At 42.5% G+C, this 12,194-nt stretch overlaps 1 pseudogene; it reads right to left on the reverse strand.

The window, feature by feature from the left end:
- Positions 1 to 7,296: 7,296 nt before the first annotated feature.
- LOC148407611 (uncharacterized) lies at positions 7,297 to 11,170 on the reverse strand (annotated as a pseudogene).
- Positions 11,171 to 12,194: the final 1,024 nt, after the last annotated feature.

Here is a 12,194-nt window from a genome sequence, read left to right on the forward strand (position 1 = left end):
AGAAAGGAAAGGCTGTTGTCCTTCTGAGCACAATGCACAATGACAAAGCAGTGGATGACACCCCAAAGAAGAAACCTGACGTGATTCACTACTACAATAGAACAAAAGGAGGAGTAGACACAACAGATCAGATGGTTGGCACCTACACATGCAAGCGGAGAACACGAAGATGGCCCATGGTTCTGTGGTACAATATGCTGGATATTGCCATTGTCAATGCTTACACCAGCTTCACTGCAGAACACCCTGGTTACATGGCTGGTGTCACTAATGCACGCCGACTGTTCATCAAGGAGCTGGGCAAAGAGCTGGTCATGCCACATATGAAGAGCCGCTTGGAGGGCACACCCACACTTCAAAAGCATATTATAGAAGCAATGGGAAGATGCGGGATAGAAAAACAAAGCAGCACCAGACCACAAGAGGACAAGGGCACAGCGAAGAGGAAGAGGTGTGGGATCTGCCCATCTGCCAAAGACCGGAAAGCCAGCAGCTGCTGTTCCCGGTGTAAGAAGCCTGTGTACAAGGAGCACAAACGTACAGTGGTCATTTGTGATACTTGTGAGGAATTATAACTAAATTTATTGTTTGTGTTCTGATGATGTAATCAGTTCTGTTCTATTTTGCGCTGATCAAATTCACGTTCATTGGTAGTTATCTGTCAGATGTTTGGCAAATTGACAAATAAACAAGTTTCTTATAAAAAATGTATGGATTGCTTGGCCTGGATAACATTATATAATATGTCTGTTCATTTTTAAATTGCACTTAGATAAATGGGTCATTTTTGACCCATGTGGGTAAACTTGATGTTGTGTCACAAAAACTACTTTCGTTCATAAGATATGGCAGAAAAAATATAAATGATGATTTGTGGCAATGAAAAACAAGATTCTTAAAGAATACTTGGATTAATAAATTATGAAATACATAGATTTCAAAAGATGGAGCAAAAATAACCTCTGGTGGCAGGAAAGAACATGGGAACTAGATGGGGGTCATTTTTGACCCATGTTGTGCATTAACAGGGGTGCAAATATGTTGTGCATCAAAGGGTTAACTTTGGCTTTCCATCTAACATAATTGAACCATGGTGACTTCCTCCCATGCCAGTTTGACATCTGCCTCTAGAGGTCTTGTTGCAATTTTACATTATACAGTGGCCCCCCCGGTTTACGAACTCCCTCTTTTACGAACTTTTCATCCTATGAACGTGGACCGTGGCATTTTTTGTCCTTCAATTACGCACAGACCTTTCGTCTTACGAACAATCCAACATGCCGGTCAGAGCGTCTGCACTAATTTTTTCGCTTTGCTGCATTAACAAAAATAACTATTCTTGCATGTGACGGATAACGCCATATGCTATTGGTCTTATAAAGTCACAGTCACTGTCTCAGTCACGGTGTCAGTCACGGATATGCCGATATGCTATTGGTCGATTAAGTTCACAGTCCCGGTCTCAATCACAGAAATGCCGATATGCTATTGGCCGAACGCCTGCATCTAGCTTGATGGCACAGCTGGTCAGTGTGTTGTGAAGACTTTATCTGTTAGACATGGTTTCTAAAATTGCAAGTGGCGGTAAAGGAAGAAGTAAGAGGATGATGACAATAGAAACGAAGCAGGAGATAATAAAATAGTATGAAGGAGGCGCACACATAGTTAACCTTGCTAGTGAGTATGGCCGTAACTGCTCGACAATCTTCTAAGGGCAAGACTTCCTTTGCCAGGGGACAGACCTCAGTCAACAACAAAATGGAGAGGCTTCTTCTATTATGGATTAAAGAGAAGGAAATCGCCAGTGATATGTTCTCGTTTAAGAAAATAAATAAATAAATAAATTCTGCGGGTTCGTCTCTGCTCCCCTCCACCTCCACCCAGCGCAAGTCACATCGCCCCAAAGGTAAATGTCATTTTTCCTTTGTATATTTATGTTATTTAATTTAACTGTACAGTAGATTATGTTACTAATTTTTAATATGTGTATAAAGTCGTGATGTTTTTACCTAAGGTTTTTGCACGCCTTGCACGCATTCACTAATTAACATAGGTTTGGATTGCCTGTCATACGAGCAGTTCGAGTTACGAGCATAGCAGCTGAATGGATTAAGTTCGTAACATGGGGGCCCACTGTACTTTGTATTTGTGCTTGGACTTCCAGGAAAACAGATCAGACTCCTCCTGGGTGAAGTTGGATGATTCTGCCATATACAAACTTTCCGTGAGAGTCAGGTACGCCACATGTAAAGCAATGGGGAGCGTCTGCTTTGCCTTGTATGATTGAAGCCAGTTGTGTTTGCACCCTGATGGCGCAGAACAACTTTGTCTAGCTGCACATAGTTTCTTTCTGCCGCCTCAGCACAAATATAGGGCCAAATGACACTGACTTACATTTGTGATGATATGCCTCAATTGGTGGAATTCATCAAGCCTACCCATCTTAAAAAACAAAAATGAAATGAAAAACTCTTAAATGGAACTGGGTGGTAAATATATAATCCTTACCTTGAATCTATGTTTGGCTAACTCAGCAAATATTCAAATAAACCTCTGTTCATAATTCATGTTATCAACATTCACTTAGGTTTTTTAGTTGATCCCTCACAACGCGGATATAATGACTTGAGGATAAACAGCAACATGTTTAGCAGAAAGAGGAGTTACTTGACCTGTGTGGCCTGTTGTAATCTAGGAAAAGACACACTTATAACCACAAACGCTTCCAACATGAATCACACTCCAGAACAGTTTCCCGATTACCTTTCCACATGCATTTTGACACATACGTGCAAAACTGTAATTTTATCTCTTTTGCTTGTTGGTCTCACTTTCATGCTAGTGGACTGTCAAATGCACCCTAATGCCTCTGGCTTATTCAATTCTTCTCTGTATCAACCTATGAGAGTATCCACAAAAAGTTGACAAGAAAAAGGAAAATACTGTTCATAAAATGGACAACAAAATTCACTTATTACTTTTTCCAAGGAGGTCATTTGTGTGACTCATGCAAAAATCTACATAGAAAGGCGAATTCAAATTAAAGGACCATGTATGAATCTGGGTAAAAGTGCTGAAAAATAATCATCACTCATTTTCTTATCTAGTTTTGAAGACATTTGAAAAACTGGACTCAGACTTTCATTTCTATAGCGCTTTTCAACTATATGTACTGAAGGCGCTTTACACTTACATACTATTTATTCACTGATGATGCAGCAACAGGGGGTTCAGTACCTTGCTCAAAGACAGTTTGACATGGTCGAAATGTTTGGGTGACCGCTCTTAAAATGTATTTGACACCCCTGTGTCCAAGGCTTGGGAACATCACACAGGAAGGCTGGAGCAAGGTGGATTTGAACTCAGACAGAACCCTTGAACTGTGGGTGTGGATGTGTTAATCACTCTTGCATATTTGGTAAACTGAAAACTCTAAATTGTCTGCAGTGCGAATGTGACTATTTGGTATATAAATCAGATAAAATGTTTTTATTACATATTTTGTCTTTGTTCCTGCTGGGGGTGCTTCTGTGATCACATCAACAAAAAACTGGAGAAAAAGTAAAGGTGGGTCATCAGTTTATGACTGAGTTCTGTTCCTATGGTGACTGCAAAGGCGAACTTATACACAAGGCTAAACCCACCATTGACATAATTTGAATCAGAATGTTTGTCATTGCACAGTGAAATGGTTTGGTTCAAAAAACATTTTTATTCCATAAATATGTAAATCAAGTGCAATCAAATGAAAAAACACATGTTAAAAAAGGACTTCTGTAAAAGACAGGGAGTCTTACCATTTAAAGCAAGGGCGTCAAACTGATTTTTATCGTGGGCCACATTGTACTTATAGTGTCTGTTAGAGGGCCGGAATAAATCTAAAAATAGTCTAAAAAAGCTTCAATTTTAACGTACCTCTTTAATTTCTCTAAAATCCAGAAAATGTAGGACTTAAAAATAGAAAAACACGTGTCTAATAAACGCCGTTTTGAATAGTTTTGAATACAGAGGCCGATAAAAACTGTTCAAACGATAGATCGGGAACAGAAAATGGTTATTTTTGAAGGCAATCTGCAAGTTTAGCAAGAAACTTGAAATCAAATCAGCATTTGGCGGGCCACATAAAATGATGTGGCGGGCCGGTTCTGGCCCCCGGGCCTTGAGTTTGACACCTGTGATTTAAAGGCTCTCATTATTGTCATCATTAATTTGCATCAAACATTCAGATTGTTTTGACTTTAGAACTTCCACTTTATACACTTCCTCATGTTTCATTGTTTGAGGAACTTACCATGAATGTAAATTCGATCCGACAGCATGGAAGTTTCACTTGATACCATTGAACACTTGTATGCCCAAAACATCTAGCTCTCCAAATAATCAGACATGTTTGTGTATTCATTGTCAGTCTGCGCACTATGGCCAAAGTCAACATGCCAGTTGACATTGAAATGCCATCATCACTGGCACGTTTGCTTGCTTGTGAGGCATGCGGGCAGCAAAGAAGAGCAGAGAGGACCACAGCCATGTCATCTCTTACTTGTCATTGAGGAGGGGCTTGATTGGCATATGCTAGGACACATTATAGGAGCTGGTGTTGATGGAGGGTGCTCTGAAGCCCCCCCCCCCCCAAAGCAAACCTAAATATCTGGGTCATATGTGGCCCTATCCTCACTGGGCCATTAGGAGCTACGCAGAGTGGAGGGTCAGGCCCCAGGGCTTTGGAGGTTTTGCATTTTAAGTGCTGTGGAACCGCATCAGAGGATGTGTGGATCAGAATTCTACAAACCTTTGGTAAACATATATCAGGAGTCAAACAAAACCACCAATGAGCATCATGTCTAAATATTGTCCAAAACCTCAGTTCAGTGACCATTTACCACACTTTTTACTTTAACCACTTTTTTGCACTTTCATGAGAATTGAGGAAAGTGTAAAACATCTCAAGAGTGCGAATTGCTCACACGGCTCTATTTCCAATGAAGTGCATGGTCTAAAACTGCATTGATGCAGGTTACACCATAGGTTGGTAATGTCTAAGATGACATATTTTAAACATAGGTGGTTTGTGCCATTGTGGGCATGAACAAAGCGAAACCCCATTTTTACCATTCAAAGCAGCATATATCATTTTCAACTCACAACTTGCATGGAAACATCTCTGTGTGGAAAAGGACAGCTATTCGTCGCTGTATGCCGGTCAGTGTGAAAACTCATAAATTGTAATAATGACAATTATAATAATACTACTACTACTGCTACTACTACTACTAAAAATAATAATTGGTAAGTAGACTACTTACAGTGCTCTCGTTAGCCCACATCCCTGCATCCGTGATGCCCGACTTTTGCCATGGAACGTATAATATCAAATCAATGTGTGTCCACCGGACGCAATGTTTTTTATTTGTGGGGGAGTCGCTAAACAATCTTTTCAGATGAGACAATTGCAGCCTGCAGTGGAGGGCTTTGTCTTGATGCGACTCAAACTCTTTAGCTGCCTTAGCTAATTGCTACTTTGATGCTACTTTCACGGAGCATTATATCAGATATCATTCGAGGTAGGACTCTATCGAGCTAACGTGTGCATCAAGAAGGCAAACCAATCGAACTTTTCTCCCCCGTCCAAACAAATGAAGCGGCCTGGCTGTGTCACGTCGTGGCATGGCGGCGTGCGAAGGTGCGGGAAGGTGGACCCAAAAATGCAGGAGAGCGGAGTGGATTTGCTTAAAGTAAATGGTTTAATAATAAAATAAGGCAGATTGAACCCATTCAAACATTCAACACCTCTCCCTACAGCGCTTAAGCTATATAATGTAAATTGTAGCTAGCATCAAAGACTAGCGGTTGTGTACATGACTTGCACAATCTTTATTCTGTCTATTGTTTAAAATCTGTCATTTTCTTTATCAGTGACAAGGCTTAAAAAACTCTAAAATTCAAAAGTAAAAAAACTTTAAAATCTTAAAATTTTCTCTGACTTTTTATCTGACATGTTTCAGCATTATCTTTCGCCTTCCTCAAAGTGTCACCTGATGGTTTTTTAAGCCTTGTCACTGTCTGATTAAGAAGAAAACAATGACGGATTGTGTACATATTATTGTATACATGTTATTTTGAGAAAAAGACATGTTCCTTAGAAATCGTCACTTACTATATTTAAAAAAAAAACTTTTTTTTTAATCCGTCTTGCAAATCAGAATGAAGTTGTATGACAATATTTTGCACATCTATAAATTAAAGCAGAAGTAATTCATGATCGAATCAAATCATTTTCAATCAGAGATCCCAAAATCAGAATCGAATCGTCTTACACCAAGTTTTTTTTTAAATCAAGGAGTAGTATTTTCACATGAAATATTCATCATCGTTCATTTACTCTTTTCTTCAGCAAAACTTGACCACTTACTCATATTTTTTACAACTTAGCCCGCCATGTTCGTGTTGATCTTGCAGGTCATGTTTTCTCATATTTACCAAAATCTGTCTGCTGATTTTCGTTACAGAAAAAAAAAAAAAAAAAACTAAAAGTGCTATTTTTAGGCCTGAAACAGCATCAATTTGGCAAATTTGTTAGTATCAGTGACAAGTCAAGTAATACACAATCAGGTGATCACAATAAGCCGGAAAGTAAAAAGCAAAAATGAAATGCTTTGGAAAATGAAGAGGAACAAAAGTTAATGTATTATTATTATGTATTATTTTAATACATTTTACTGTACTTTTTAAATATCTATTTTTGGTTTTTGCTCACATCCTTTAAATACAGTGTGAACCTTAATTTGTTTTCTTTTTTACTTTGCGATTTTTGGTACTCCAAACATTTCTGTTGGGACCTATAGTTTTTTTATTCTTGAGAGTCCCGGGGACCCAACACTTTTCAGAGGTAAAATGAGCACTGTGGTTGGGACCTCTGCCTCACAGCTCAGAGATCCCAGGTTCAATTCCAGTTCGCCCGGCCTTGCTTTTTGGAGTATGCCCGTCCTCCAAATTGGTAAACAAGCACTACAAAGCTTGTGTTTGGAGGAAAAACTGGATAAGTCAGCATTTATAAATGCATACACTGGCTGTGAAAATATAGCCCTACATTTTACTATTGTTATGTATAAGCTATCACCTTATCGTGGTGGAGGGGTTTGCATGTTCCAGTGATAAAAGGATCTAAGTTGTCGGGGAGTTTATGCTTCTGGTAAGGTAACCCATGACAAAGAGGTCCTAGGTGAGGTTCCAGACTAAGCACAGACCTCTTTGAAGAAGAACATATTTGTATTCAGTTTACCCTTGTCTGAATGTGGGTCAACAGGACTTACTCTGTAGTCTGGCGTGGAGGTGGGGCTGGTTGCCGGGGCTTGGTGGCCAGGCCTGCACCCATGGGGCCCAGTCGGGCAAAGCCCGAAGAGACAACCTGAGTCTCACCTCACATAGACTCACCACCTGTGGGAGGGGCCAAAGGAGTCGGTGAGCTGAGTGGCACCCAAGTGCGGGGACCTTGGCTCACCGATCCCTGGCTACAGAAGCATGCTCTTGGAACATAGAATGTCACCTCTGGCAGGGAAGGAGCCTGTGCTAGTGTGCAAGGCTGAGAATTGTGACAGTTAGACCCACCTCAGTTTGGGCTCTGGTACCAGTCCTCTCGAGAGGGGTTGGACTTTCTTTCACTCTGGAGTTGCGCGCGGCAAGATACACAGAGCAAGAGTGAGCATACTTGTTGCCCCCCAGCTCTGCAGCTCTACAGCCTCTTTCCGCCTTTGGGTGGGGGGACGGGTCCTGACTGTTGTTTGTGCCTATACACCAAACAGCAGCTCAGAGTACCCACCCTTTTTGGTGACCTTGGAGGGTGTGTTGGAGAACGCTCCCTCTGGGGACTCCCTGCTGGGTGACTTCAATGCTCACGTGGCCAACGACAGTAAGGCCTGGAGGGGTGTGATTGGGAGGAACGGTCTCCCCCGATCTGAACCTGAGTGGTGCTTTGTAATAGGACTTCTGCGCTCGTCATGGATTGTCTAAAACAAACACCAGGTTCAAGCATAAGGGTTTCCATATGTGCACTCTAGCCTGAAGTTCAATCATCGACTTTGTGGATGTAGCATCAGATTTGCAGCCGCATGTTTTGGACACTCGGTTGAAGAGCTGTCAACTGATCACCACCTGGTTGTGTGTTGGCTCCAATGGTGGTGGAGGATGCCAGTCAGACCTGGCAGACCCAAACATATCGTGAGGGGGTGTTGGTGAACGTCTGTCAGAATCCCTTGTCAGAAGGAGTTTCAACTCCCATCTCTGGCAGAATTTCTCCCACGTCCTGGAAGAGGTGGGGAACATTGAGTCTTGGTGGCCCATGTTCCGCGCCTCCATTGTTAAGGCGGCGGATTGGAGTTGAGGCCGTAAGGTGTTCGGTACCAGGCATGGCGGCAATCCCCTCACCGCGAGGGATGCCGTCTAGCAGAAAGAGTCTTATACAGGCATTTTTGGCCTGGGAGACTCCGGAGGCAGTTGATGGGTACCGGTTGGCCAATCGGAGTGCAGCTTCGGCGGTTGCAAAGGTCAAAAACCCAGTTGTCGGAGGAGTTTGTTGAGGCCATGGAAAACGACTTTTGGACGGCTTCGTGGAAATTGTGGTCCACCGTCTGAGGTCTAAGGAGGGTGAAGCGTTGCACCATTAACACTGTGTACAGTGGGGATGGGGCACTGCTGACTTCAACTCGGGACATTGTGAACCAGTGTGCAGAATACTTTGACGACTTCCTCAATTCCACCGACACGTCTTCCTCTGAGAAAGCAGATTCTGGAAACTCTGAGGTGGGCTTTCCCATCTCTGGGGCTAAAATCACAGAGGTGGTCAAAAAACTCCTTGGTGGCAAGGCTCTGGGGGTGGATATGCTCCGCCTGGAGTTCCTGAAGGCTCTCGATTCTGTCAGGCTGTCCTGGCTGACATGTCTCTGCAACATTGTGTGGACATCAGGGACAGCACCTCTGAATTGGCAGACTGGGGTGGTGGTCCCCCATTTTAAGAAGGGGGACCGGAGGGGGTGTTCCAACTACAGAGGGATCAAACTTCTCAGCCTCTCCGGTAACGTTTATTCAGAGGCGCTGCAGAGAAGGGTCCAGGAAGTCGAACCTTCGCAATCAGGAGGATGGTTTTCGTCCCGGCCCCATGGAACAGTGGACCAGGTCAACACCCTCGGTAGGATCCTCAAGGGTGCATGGGAGTTTGCCCAACCAGTCTACATGTGCTTTGTAGACTTGGAGAGGGCGTTCGACCGTTCTTCCGGGGAACTCTGTGTCATATTATGGTGGCTACAGACAGATTTTTTTTTTTTTTTGGTTCGATATGGGTTGCTGACCCCTGTATTAGATAATTAAGCAGAAAACTTGTTCACTTGTCTAAGAACAGTCTTTAGCATAATACAACCTCTTTAATTTTGTGTATGTTAAAATTGTATTTTTCTGTCTTATAGTTTTCTCAGGAGCTTATCTGGACTTGGACTCAGACATTCGGTACTCCAACTTTAGTTGGCCTTAGCTCTTTGTGATTAGGATGGCCTTGGACTCGCAACTGTGATTCAAGCTTGACATGGAACTCGATAAAGGTGAAATTGACTACAGCTGTATATGATGGTGGCAGGTTGACCCTGGAACAGACTATTTCTAACCTCTGGTGCAAAATGCACTCCCTATTTTTCTTAAACAGCTTTTGCTCCACCTTTGAGCTGCACAACAAGCCTCACATTGCACAGGCCTGATGAGTGTATATCTGCAGTCTATCTACCGTATTTATCGTACTATAAACTGCAACATTTTTCATGTATAAGCGCTGCAGCTTATAGTTCGGTGGGGGCTTATCTTTGTTTTTTATTTATTTATTTATTTTGCTAGCCACCAGGAGACAATGCACCAATAAACCAGATGTGTGTTACTGTCCAAGGTTTCCATTTATGGAACAACTATAAAATAGAACTGAAAACTTGTGACTCAATGGCCAACCATTTAATAGAAACTTTCTCATTTTGTAATGAATGACCTGGATTTTAAGCTTTTCTTTCAGGGAGAAATAACTACTTTTTTTTTTCAAATAAACGACACCGCGAACATTTCAAGAGGCATACTATGGTAGACGTCCAAGGCATAGTTGCAGGGGCAAGCTATTTCGTTTTCATCTCCAGAGGAAGAAGGAATAAACAGGCAGGGTAACTTGGCTCGCAGCTCGTAGTTTGCAAAAAGACAGACAATACGCCGCTGACCCTTCGCATGCTCTCTATGATGAATGTCTTAAACTGCAGGCTGAATATGACACTCTGTAACAACAGTGAAGGTGGAGGCAAAACTGTTGAGGACCAGACAATGTTACAATGAGATGGGAGACAAACCTGGAAGATTTCTTGCTCACCAAGCCAGGATTACTGCGCTTTCTAGGCTAATTCCACAGTTAAAATCATCCTCCGGGGCAGTTACTTCGGACCCTGAATCGATTAATGACATTTTCTTAGGTTTCTATTTAGAACTTTATAAATCGGTCTGCGTACCAGAAGTCTAGTAGGGTTATAACCCTCTAGAGAAGCAACACAAAAGTTGATGCTGATTTGGCTGAAAAGATGGGCGCTTCTATTGTGTTGATGGCAATGCGTGAAGCCATTAGGCAGCTGCAGGCAGGTAAATCCCCAGGCCCCAACGGCTTTGGAGAAGACTTCTATAAGATATTTATGGACTCCATGGTTCCACACCTGGTGAACACTTATAATTTCCACACTTATATTTCCACCAGTAAACTTCCTTAAACACTTTGTGAGGTTAGTATTTCTCTTCTTCTGAAGAAAGATAACGACCCCCTGGAATGCGGCAGCTATAGACCCAATTGTCATTTAAACAACCAGAAGATCCTGGCCAAAGTTTTGGCAATGAGATTACAACAAGCATTGTCCACATTGATCTCTGCAGACCAGACATGTTTTATGACTGGACGGAGTTTGTTGTCCAATACAAGGCGGGTTCTTAATATTATTGGCTCTACCGGATCTGGTCTGTCTGAGGTGGTGGTCTCCTTGGACGTGGAGAGGGCTTTTGACAGTGTTGAGTGGCAATATTTGTTCTATGTTCTGGCAAAACTTGGTTTTGGCACAGAGTATGAACACTTCCCCCTTTTACTTTGCATCTGGGTACCAGGCAGGGCTGCCATCTTTCCCCCCTTTTATTTGCCTTGGCTGTGGAACCATTGGTCATTTGGCTTCGATCTGAGGAGAGGATCGAGGGTATCTCAAGATGCGGCAACACTCATAAGCTGTCCCTCTATGCTGACGATTTGCTGCTTTATTCGTCAAATCCGTCTTCGTCTGTTCCCATTGTCACAGACATATAGACTCAATTTGGCAAATATTCAGGTTACAAGCTGAATTATGGTAAAAGTGATCTGCTTTCACTCAACTACCTGTCTAGTACAACTTTAGCCACCCTCCTGATAAAAGTTACGCTGCGAGGATTTCGTTATCGAGGTGTGTTCATCATCCCAGCCTTTGGTAACCTCTTCGATGCAAATTTCCGTACTATAACAAATAAATGCAAGCAGGACTTGGTCCGGTGGTTGGCTCTTCCTCTTTCATTGTCGAGCAGGGTCAACCTTGTCAAAATGGTGGTGCTCCCCATGTTTCTTTGTTTCAACAAATCTCTGTTTTTATAAGAACACATTTTTTTTCTGTCTGCTAGATAATTTGATCTCATCATTTTTGTGGTCAGCCAAGCCCCCTCGCATTAAAGAGGCTTTGCTACAATTACCAAAACGTCAAGGTGGCCTCGCGCTACCAAGTTTTATTCAATATTACTGGGCATGTAATATTATCAAACTTACCCAATGGTTGGACAGAGGTCTCGACACACATCCCTCCTGCACCAAAATTGAGTTGAGGTCCTCTAGGCTTCCGTTACGTTCCCTTCTTATTGCACGTTTGCCACTTCAAATGAGCGTTTCTCGGCACAAAGTTGTCCTCAGCTCTCTGAAAATGTGGAAACAATTTCGTAAAAATTATGGCCTGATTGAACCATCAACCCTTTGCCCCAATTGTCCGTAACCATTTATTCATACCAGCCAGCTCTGAACCCACCTTTGCCAGCTAGTGATGCAAGGGCCTGGTGCAGATCCGGGATTTCTATGTAGATGACAATTTTGCCATCTTCGGGGAGTTGTTTGGATGGTTTCAGCTCTCCCA

This window comes from Hippichthys cyanospilos, chromosome 19 (genome assembly GCF_059441005.1).
Source record: "Hippichthys cyanospilos isolate Australia breed blue-spotted pipefish chromosome 19, RoL_Hcya_1.0, whole genome shotgun sequence".
NCBI lineage: Eukaryota > Metazoa > Chordata > Actinopteri > Syngnathiformes > Syngnathidae > Hippichthys > Hippichthys cyanospilos.